The sequence below is a fragment of the Tiliqua scincoides genome, chromosome 7, assembly GCF_035046505.1.
Source record: "Tiliqua scincoides isolate rTilSci1 chromosome 7, rTilSci1.hap2, whole genome shotgun sequence".
NCBI lineage: Eukaryota > Metazoa > Chordata > Lepidosauria > Squamata > Scincidae > Tiliqua > Tiliqua scincoides.
This window is the reverse complement of record NC_089827.1, coordinates 73,755,567-73,765,285: the sequence shown is the minus strand read 5'-3', so window position 1 is coordinate 73,765,285 and position 9,719 is coordinate 73,755,567. Positions and strand designations below refer to the sequence as shown.

The following is a 9,719-nucleotide window of genomic DNA, read 5'->3' as shown; positions in this document are numbered from 1 at the left end:
GGTAAAGTACGTATGGAGGATAGGCTGTTTCCCATGCAGCAAATCCCCCTTCTCCACATCGCTGAAATGGTCCCATGGAAAGGCAGAGGCCAATACGGTTGGTTCAGCAGCATCGCAGGAGTTGCCAGAGCATGACTGTGTACAGCCACGAACCGCCTCAGAGACTTCGGCTCCGGATTCTGCCTCAAGGTTGACTCTTGAAGCCTTTTCCGTAACTGGATGTAGCCACAAGGCAGTGGAGGTTTGGGGTCAGAGTTTTCCTTCTCTCAGATGAGCTGCCTTCCCAGGCTGACGAGTCCCATCTACCCGGTGGCTGTTTAGTCGCCTCTTAAAACAAGTACAGCCAAACTGAGGGCCTATTCTTATCCCCAGCCCCCAGGGGAAATGACTGCAATGACTGAGAAAGAAGACGCCAGTGGCTGCCCAAAACCCACAGGAAGCAGTTGTAGCCATTTTGGCACTGCTGCTCCTCTGGGCTCCAGGCAGCTCAGGATTGGGTTGTAAAACCAGAATCTATGCTTCCACCCCCACTAGGGCACTTCTTTCATCTTCATTATCACCAGGTCTGGTCCAGGCCAACTGAACCCATCACCTCAGGCAGCGGATGGGTGGGGGATGCCAATCTCTGCCCACTCCGCTGTGCTTCCTTCTCCATTAAAGATTATTACAAAGCTCAAATGAGAGATGGGAAACGTGGCTTTCCTGTCCCACGGATCTGTGGCTCTTGCCAGAACTCCTTCTCACAGCCTCACTACTGGCCTGGACTTTGCTCTAGCATCAAGCACCCAATGTGTGTCATCTGATTGCAGCCATCAGAAATAAAACATTGACCCTGTTACAGCTGGATTATGCAGTAGCCCGTCTGCCCAAGGACACCTGGTTAAGTTCCAGGAATTTTCTTTATTTGTGGCCTTGATTTGTGAAATAAATAGCCCGCTGTTTCCTTTCGGTACATGCATAATAACGGCTCATTTGTCTTCTTGGATTTAAGCATGGTGCTCTCAAATCTGATCGCATTTCCCCGAACACAAGAGTTTCAGATTGCAAACCGCCCCGGTTGACATCATTAATAAAAACAACCAACCAAAGATTTCTTTTACAATAATGCTGTCAAACCCCCAAAACGGAGAAATTGAAAGACCTGTGGGGGAGCTGCTGTTAGTTAAAAGGTCATTGAAATGCTACCTACTAACAGTCTTAACATTTGCAGAGTCAATTATTGGCCTTTCAAGGTCCTGACATGGCACAGGGCACTTTAATCTACATATTCATGGACACGGCAGCCAAATTGAAAACATTTTTAAAGAGCACGTTCAGGCCTTATGCGGTCATTTTTGAGCAGGCAAAATTTCTGCCTTTGTTCATTTATGGATTACGAATGGACGTATGGCGTTCTTTGCTACCTGAGTGGCACCCAGACTGGCGTGCAGTCATTATAAAACCATAATAGCGACAGTAACAGCAACCCAGTAAGCAGTGTCATTGTTTAAACAGCATGGAGTTGCGCGAGATTCAACCTGACTTTACCAACCGAGGGCTGGTATAAGCACCGTAGCAAAGGGAATGAGCTCCCAAGCAGGACTTCCTGGGCGGTGCTGTTAGGACGGTGTAGCATTGGGGTGCCTGTTATGGAATCCTCAACATGCCAAGGCTGGCCCAAAGGTGGGACCGTCTCCTTCCAAGTGCATCTGGTAGCCCAATCCTAACCTGTGTCAGCTGAATGGGCTGAGCGGTATCCTGTTCAGGATAGGATGTGGCTGGACGTCTCCTTGGGGTAAGGGGATATAGTTTCCCTTACCCTGAGAAACACTCCAGCCTACTGTATGGGGCTTCGTAGATCCATGCCAGCTATATAGCCCAATGTAAGGCCAGGAGGCCTGGGAGTGGGGTTAGGATACAGCAAAGGAAGCCTCTGCTGATCTCTCCCCTCTTTCAGGCCTAATCTGCCCCTAGTTCCACCCTCTCCCTATGCCACCTCCCTACCACCCTTCCCACTAGAAATGCGACTCCCTGCCACTCTCTCCATGCCCCTATGCCGCTCAGCGCTGTACCTGCTCATGCCAGTGGCCTCAGGTCTGGATGCAGAGCTGGTAATGGTTGGCAACCTTCAGTCTCGAAAGACTACGGTATAAGCCTACAGCACCCGGTATTCCCAGGCGGTCTCCCATCCAAGTACTAACCAGGCCTGACCCTGCTTAGCTTCCGAGATCAGACGAGATCGGGCACGTGCAGGGTGCTAGCAGCACTTATTCCCAAGATGTATTGAATGTACTTCATGGCATGTTAGAGACAACTTTGGCCAGCCCAGCTCCTGCTGTGCAGGCTGAACAAGAAGATAGGATTGCGTTGTGGATGATATTCTTGGGAAATTCAGTGCACAGATGAAAACTTTTTGTTTCGAGGAAAAATGGTTGGGAAAAGACTAATTTCTGAGTGCTTTGTGCTTCTCTTGTTTTTAATTGCTTACTTTGAATTGCTTACTTTGATTGGGTAAGAGGCACTTTTTCAAGTGGGTGCTCCTTTTTTTAGCAGGGGGAGAGTAACTGGTCCACCTCACCCCAGCACTGTCTGTTCTAGTGGCTGTCTGCTGGTATTCTTTTTGCATCTTTTTAGATTGTGAGCCCTTTTGGGACAGGGAGCCATTTAGTTATTTGATTTTTCTCTGTAAAACGCTTTGTGAACATTTAGTTGAAAAGCGGTATATAAATACTGTTATTATTATTATTATTTAAACAAGTATCAAGCTTTTTGAGTCTTGGCTGTGTTATCAAAATTTTAAGTGGCTGCAAGAGTCAGCATGCTCAATGCATGGATTATATAAACATAAATATATATCTCTGAAAATCCTTGGCTTGCCCAGATAAGAAACTCTGTTGTGAGATGAGATAAAAGCAACTTAATAGAAAGTAGAAGGACTTTTTAGAAGTACAAAAACAACATTTCAAATTATACTCAATGTTCCCTTACACTTAAAATTGGCATTTATTTGTTAAAAAAAATTAAATGCTCCTATTAGCAAGTGGCTTTACTGAGTGAAAAAAGCCTGAGATTTGGAATTATAACCACTGTGGAAAATAGCAAATGCATTAACATGACATTTATGTTTCAGACTGGTTGTGTAGGAGTGTGAGGTTAATGAAAGAGCTACAAGGTCACATTTGTAAGAAATCTTTCTGTTGGTAGGAGTAATGCTCAACTAGCTGGTGCTGTTAATATTCTTTACAAACAGTCAGTAGACTATAAGGTCTGACATGTTATTTATTTGATAAAGTGTTTTATTCCAAGGCTGCTTTTTTCCCCTTTGTATTTCATTTATTTTCTCCATTTTTCCCCCCAGAGTCAATTCAATGAGCCATCCTAGTTGTTAAGCAGAACTTAACCAAACAGTTATTCTCCAGATCCTGGAGAGGTTGAGAACTGGTTCCGGATGTCAATTTAACAAATCAGGACTGTGCTCGTGCAGGATAGTTTGTGTAGTGCGATGCTATACAATGTGAGAATGGTGCTTCTGTAAAAATTAACCAGACAAGACCGTTCCATTCTTATAGCAGCGTCCCATGCTGAATTGTCATTTTCTTTTCCATGACCATACATCCTCAGGACCAGTAGCATAGACAGGGGGAGGGCAAAGCACTAAGTTTTGCAGGCAGCCTTCCTGCAGCATGCAAGTAGCTAGCAAATGAGCCATTCAGAGCCATGCAGAGTAGGGGGAGGAAAATGGAAGCATTGGTTTTGGTTTTGCTCCCCCACTCAGAACGGCTTTGTTATGGGATCATCCCCAGGCCTGCAGGTAATTTGCAGGCTGGACAGTGTCAGGCTCTGAAGTCTTGGCCTGACTGCGCACAGCATCATGGGAGGAGATGATGCAACATCTGGTGATGCATACCAGGTGACTGTCACCTGGTGAGTCACCCCATATGCCATCAGAGTGACTTTGCACTTTTAGTACGCTCTGATTGGCTGTAGCCAGTATATAGTCCAGCGAGGGCAAGCTGGAGTGTGGGAGATGCAGAGTGGATTTTGTGCCGAAGGCTACATCAGTGTGATTCATGATTGTGTGTTATCTGGACTGTTGCTGTATATATTGTACGTAGTAAAGAGACGTTTGGTGGAGGACTTCTGCCATGTGTCGTCTTTGATCCCAGAAGTGCCTACGCTCCAGCCTTGAGAGATAAGCAGAGAGTGCAGCCGGACAGCCGCTTGCTGTGAACGCTTACCAAGCCGTAACAGGCTTTGAAGGAGAGGCAGAGGGACTGCTTGCATGCCATAGTGAAGCTCCCTGAAAAACTTAGTACTTTGCACCCCCTCTAGCTACACCACTGCTCAGGACCTTTCAAGTCCCAGCTAAGAACAATTTTTGATATCTCACTAGCATATTTCTACCTAAGAGCACTTGGTTCATCAATGACCCCAAATCTGGGAGATGTGCATTCCTTAATTTTTCCATATTTCCTGATGCACAAAATGATATTTAGTGATCATTCTGAAACTACCGTGTTCTAGCGGATCAAGCTGTGTCTCAGACAGAACACAAGTTTGCTCATAGGGAAACACAAAAGAGCGGGAATCAAGAGAAGGCAATCAGGAAAGACAAAACCTCCTGCTTCTCTAAATACATTCAGCTCTGTACAATTCCACTGCATTTCAGCTGTGTAAACAGCAGAGAATCAAGCATATTGTTTCACAACCAGAGGTAAGCTATAGCAAGGACAAAGACTCTAAATTGCATCTCCAAAGGAATTTGTATGATATAAGGCAGCCTTCTGAAAAACCGGGTTGGCTTTGTAAGGCTTTCATTTAGGTACCCAAAAGTTCTATTTAGGCTTATTTGTTGCCTTAGGGCCAAGATGAGAAGGGGAATCTAATGAGCTCTTTGGGGGCCAGTTCAGATTTGATGTCTGAGCCAGTCTTGCCCACTAGCAATTAGGGACAGTCATGAGCATGTCCTGTTTACCCTCCCAGAGTGTTGTTCTTCTCCTCATCATGTTTAGAGGTGACACATGACCTAGCACAGCATTTCTCAAACTGTGAGTCCGGACCCACTAGGTGGGTCTCAAGCCAATTTCAGATGAGTTGCATAGTACCCAGCTCAGCCATTGATAATGCAGGGTACGGAGCTACTGGGCAGGTTAGGCTCCCAGTGGGAGAGAGGCATGATGCTTTGTCCTGAATCGGTGGGAAGATGGGGAGGTCTGTGTGGTTGGAGAAGGATTTATGTCTGTGATCTGCTTTGCAAGATGAAAGCAGAGAGGTTATAGCAAGGCATCCCTTCCACGCTGCTCCCCCACAGATTGGGGAATGCCCAGAACACCAGAGTCACTGAAGTGAACCGTGCAATACTGGTCGACAGAACATTACCCCTTTCCCGGGTGGGGGCAGAGCACCCATTAAACGGTTGCTAATAGAACGCCCCCTCTCAAAGAAGAAGGGGCCACAAATCCATAAGGGGGGTTGTAACCACACATTGCCCCTCACCCAGGAGCCGGGACAGTGCACCCATTAAGTGGGCTGGTAACGAAACATCACCCCTCTCTAAGGAGAAACGACTACGCGGGTTGTTAACAGAAACCTCCTCCCCTCTTCCAAAGGCCTAGTGGCATTATGCCCACTAAGTGGGTCTGCACCAGAACACCCCCCTACTCTGAAAGGAGTAGGGGCAGTACTCCTGGTAAGCACATTGTTGACCGAACACCACCAACCCCACCAAAGTCGGGTAAGCACACCCATTAAGCAGCCTGGTAACAGATCATCATCCTCCCCTAAGGAGAAGGGGTAGCATGCCTGTTAAGCAGGTTGGTAATAGAACGCCACTCTTCCCTTCAAGGTGTAGGGGGCGGCACACATATCTCCTCTCTCAAGGAGCAAGGGCGGCATGCCCACCAAGCGAGTTACTAAATGCCCTGCTGATGCCCGGGAAAACATAATATTAAATGCTATACTCACATATTAAATGCCCCATCCACTCTGCCCCATTCCTTGGGTGCTGAAGCCTGGCCAGGCAGCTTTCAAAGCGGCTCCCACATAGATGGAGTGTATGCTGTAAGCAATCCGAGATGGCCAGGGGCTCCCCATATGCCTCTAAATATCCTCCAAAACTGATGAAGTATTAACAAGGAGGAGGTCAGGTGCCTGGGAGGAGATTGTTGCGGGTGGTTGGGCTGGTGTATCTGTACTGGCTTGCACTCATTGGAGCTCATTTTATGCCCGTATACTCATCATTAAGTCCCATTAAAATCAATGGGATACACTCCCAAGAAAGTGTGGACAGGATTGTAGCCTTAAGTCCAGCTATGTCTACCCGGATACAAGACCCCTTATACTCCTGGGACTTATTCCTTGGAAGTTGGAGCCAGGATCTGAGCCCTATGCTCCAAGCCTCTGCATGCCCCAATAGAAGCAAGCCCCCATTATCCCCCAGGGGCTTACTCCCCGTAAAGTGGGCGAGGACTGCAACCCTATGACTCTGTGTGCCTGTTCAGAATTGTCATGAATATGTACAGTTTAGGCCTAGTAACATTGCAAAGCCTGAACCACCATAACCCAGTAACACAGAAGGGGCTTGCAAGGGGCTTGCAGTCCTAGCTGCCAGGATTTACAATTCAATAGAAGGTGATAATGTAGCACCTGGGCAGCCAGAAAGACGCCCATCCATCAAGGATGGAATGCAGCTGTAGATCTCCAGGGGGGAGGGAAGAGCTGAGAGGGCGAGCTTCCAGCCCCACTTCTGAAGGACAGGGTTTTTTGTTCCTTGTCTCTAGTGAGAGAGGTGGTGGGTGCACATCCTGCCCCACCAGGACCATGTGGCCTCTTAGGTAACTGAGGATCCACAAAAGAAGATGACCCAGGTGAGAGTCAGAGAGCAATAGAGTTAGCCAGTCAGCTCTGCTGTTCTATGCTGATGTTTCCTAGAAGCTTTTATGCCTCTAGCATTTGCTGCCTTTGTAACCTTTTTGCAACCCTATGTATTTAACAAAGTAGAAAATCTCTTTACCACGTTGGTTCATTGTCTATTGGGGACAAAGGCCCAGAATCCTGCCCAGCCATTCAGCAAGCCACCAAAAATCCTCATTGTGGACTAGAAACTTGATGACTGAGACTTTAAGCAAAGGAAGTGCTCAACTATGGGACCCACTCCCAAGAAAGTGTGTGTAGGACTGCAGCCAGAGTCCGCCTGCCTCCTCGGAAGCAAGGCCCACCATAGACCATGGTGCCCACTCTCAGGAAAGTGTGTCTAGGATTGCAGCCAGAGTCCAAGGCTCTGCCTGCCTCCCCAGAAGCAAGGCCCATAGACCATGGAGCCTACTCTCAGGAAAGTGTGTCCAGGACTGTGGCCAGAGTCCAAGGCTCTGCCTGCCTCCCCAGAATCACGGCCCATTATAGACCATGGGGCCTACACTCAATAAAGTGTGTGTAGGATTACAGCCAGAGTCCAAGGCTCTGCCTGCCTCCCTGGAATCAAGGCCCATAGACCATGGGGCCTACTCTCAGGAAAGTGTGTCCAGGACTGTGGCCAGAGTCCAAGGCTCTGCCTGCCTCCCCGGAATCAAGGCCCATAGACCATGGGGCCTACTCTCAGGAAAGTGTGTCCAGGACTGTGGCCAGAGTCCAAGGCTCTGCCTGCCTCCCCAGAATCAAGGCCCATAGACCATGGGGCCTACTCTCAGGAAAGTGTGTCCAGGACTGTGGCCAGAGTCCAAGGCTCTGCCTGCCTCCCCGGAATCAAGGCCCATAGACCATGGGGCCTACTCTCAGGAAAGTGTTTCCAGGACTGTGGCCAGAGTCCAAGGCTCTGCCTGCCTCCCCAGAATCAAGGCCCATTATAGACCATGGGGCTTACTCTCAAGAAAATGTGTGTAGGATTACAGCCAGAGTCCAAGGCTCTGCCTGCCTCCCCAGAATCAAGGCCCATTATAGACCATGGGGCCTACACTCAAGAAAGTGTGTGTAGGATTACTGCCAGAGTCCAAGGCTCTGCCTGCCTCCCCAGAATCAAGGCCCATAGACCATGGGGCATAAGATTACGGCCAGAGTCCAAGGCTCTGCCTGCCTCCTCAGAAGCAAGGCCCATTATAGTCCAAAGGGCTTACTCCCTGGAAAGTGGGGCGAGGACTGCAGTTCTATGGTCCAAGCCTCTGCATGCCTACTCAGAAGCAAGCCCCATTATAGTCTAAGGGGCTTCCTCCCTGGCAATCGTGGTTGGGGTTGCAGCCCCAGCATTTAAGCCTCTGCCTGGCTCCTCAGAGGCAAGCCCCATTATGGTCTCTGGGGCTTACTCGCATGAAAGTGGGTGATGTGGAGGCGCTGAGCTGGCGCCGCCTCCCATGGCGACTCCCCATGTGCGTGATCCTGCATGCAACAGGGCTCAGGGCTCCTGTGCTGGCCTGCAGCCGCATGCAGGAAGCTGCAGCAGTCCTGCAGCTCGAGCCACGTGCAGCCAGGCGCCTGCTTCCGTGCCATGCAGATCCTGCTTCCACGTGGAGCGCACTGGGAGCCCTGGGCTTGCCTGCCAGCCGCATGCAGGGAGCTGCAACAGTCCTGCAGCTGCACGGTCAGGCACCTGCGCCTTCAGGAGGGCTCCTGCAATGCAGAGCCTGCTCCCATGTGGAGCGCACTGCGACCTGCTACTTGGGCAGGCAGGAGCCCTGCGCTCACAGCGTCCCTCTCCTGCAACCTTTGTGGGCACCCTCCCAGGAAGCAGCAGCAGGAGCGCCATGTGCGGCTGGAAACCCGGGCAAGGCCAGCAGGGAGTCCTGGCTCTGAGCTAGAAGGCGGCTCCGCCCACCAGGCCAGGGACTGAGAGCACACTCCAAGCATATCTGCTTGGAGCAAGTCCCCCTGCCATCCCCGGGGCTTACTCCCAGGAAAGTGGGAAACTCCCTGGGGCTTACTCGCAAGAAAGCCAGTCCCCCTGCACTCCCGGAGCTTACTCCCAGGAAAGTGGGAAACTCCCTGGGGCTTACTCGCAAGAAAGCCAGTCCCCCTGCACTCCCGGGGCTTACTCCCAGGAAAGTGGGAAACTCCCTGGGGCTTACTCGCAAGAAAGCAAGTCCCCCTGCACTCCCGGGGCTTACTCCCAGGAAAGTGTGCCTGGACTGCACCTGATCCTTCCTTGGGCAGAGCCTGTCCAAACCCCCATTCCCACCTTACAGATCAAACACGCTGCACATGAGATCCATCGCAGGAGGCCTCCTCGGGAGTTGCACTGGTCCTAAGGTGGCTGAATGGGGTCAGGTCCACTCTATTCCCACAGTGCCCACGTGCACAAAGAGGAAGAGGGCTGGGTCTTGTCCCCTTTTAAAGGACCACCGTAACTGCCCAACCCAGCCCCCTACACCTCCCCCTTGGGGAGGGGCTCTCGTGTCCTGGTCAGGCATAACAAACTTCGATCACCTCCTTAAAGGGGGCGATCGTGCGTCTGTGATCTGCTTTGACCTCTGAGCTATTCAAAATAGCAGCACAAGCATGCTGTGTAATGGGACCTTTGGCTGAGTGCAGCTTGGGTTTGAAGCCTAAATTCATGATGTCACTTCTGGCCATGGCATCACTTCCAGGTAAATGACATCACTTCCAGTTGGGTTCCGACAGATTGTCGTTCTAGAAACTACCACTGAGCTGGTAGTTAGGTTGCAAGTGAGTTCGGAGGAGGAGAACAACATGTAGAGGGGGAAATGGGAAGTGCTCACGCATGGTCCAAATCTTGGGTCGGTAGAGCTAGCTCA

The 9,719-nt window shown here is 50.0% G+C and overlaps 1 pseudogene; it reads right to left on the bottom strand.

Moving 5' to 3' along the window:
* Positions 1-2,134: 2,134 nt before the first annotated feature.
* LOC136657922 (5S ribosomal RNA) lies at positions 2,135-2,245 on the bottom strand (annotated as a pseudogene).
* Positions 2,246-9,719: the final 7,474 nt, after the last annotated feature.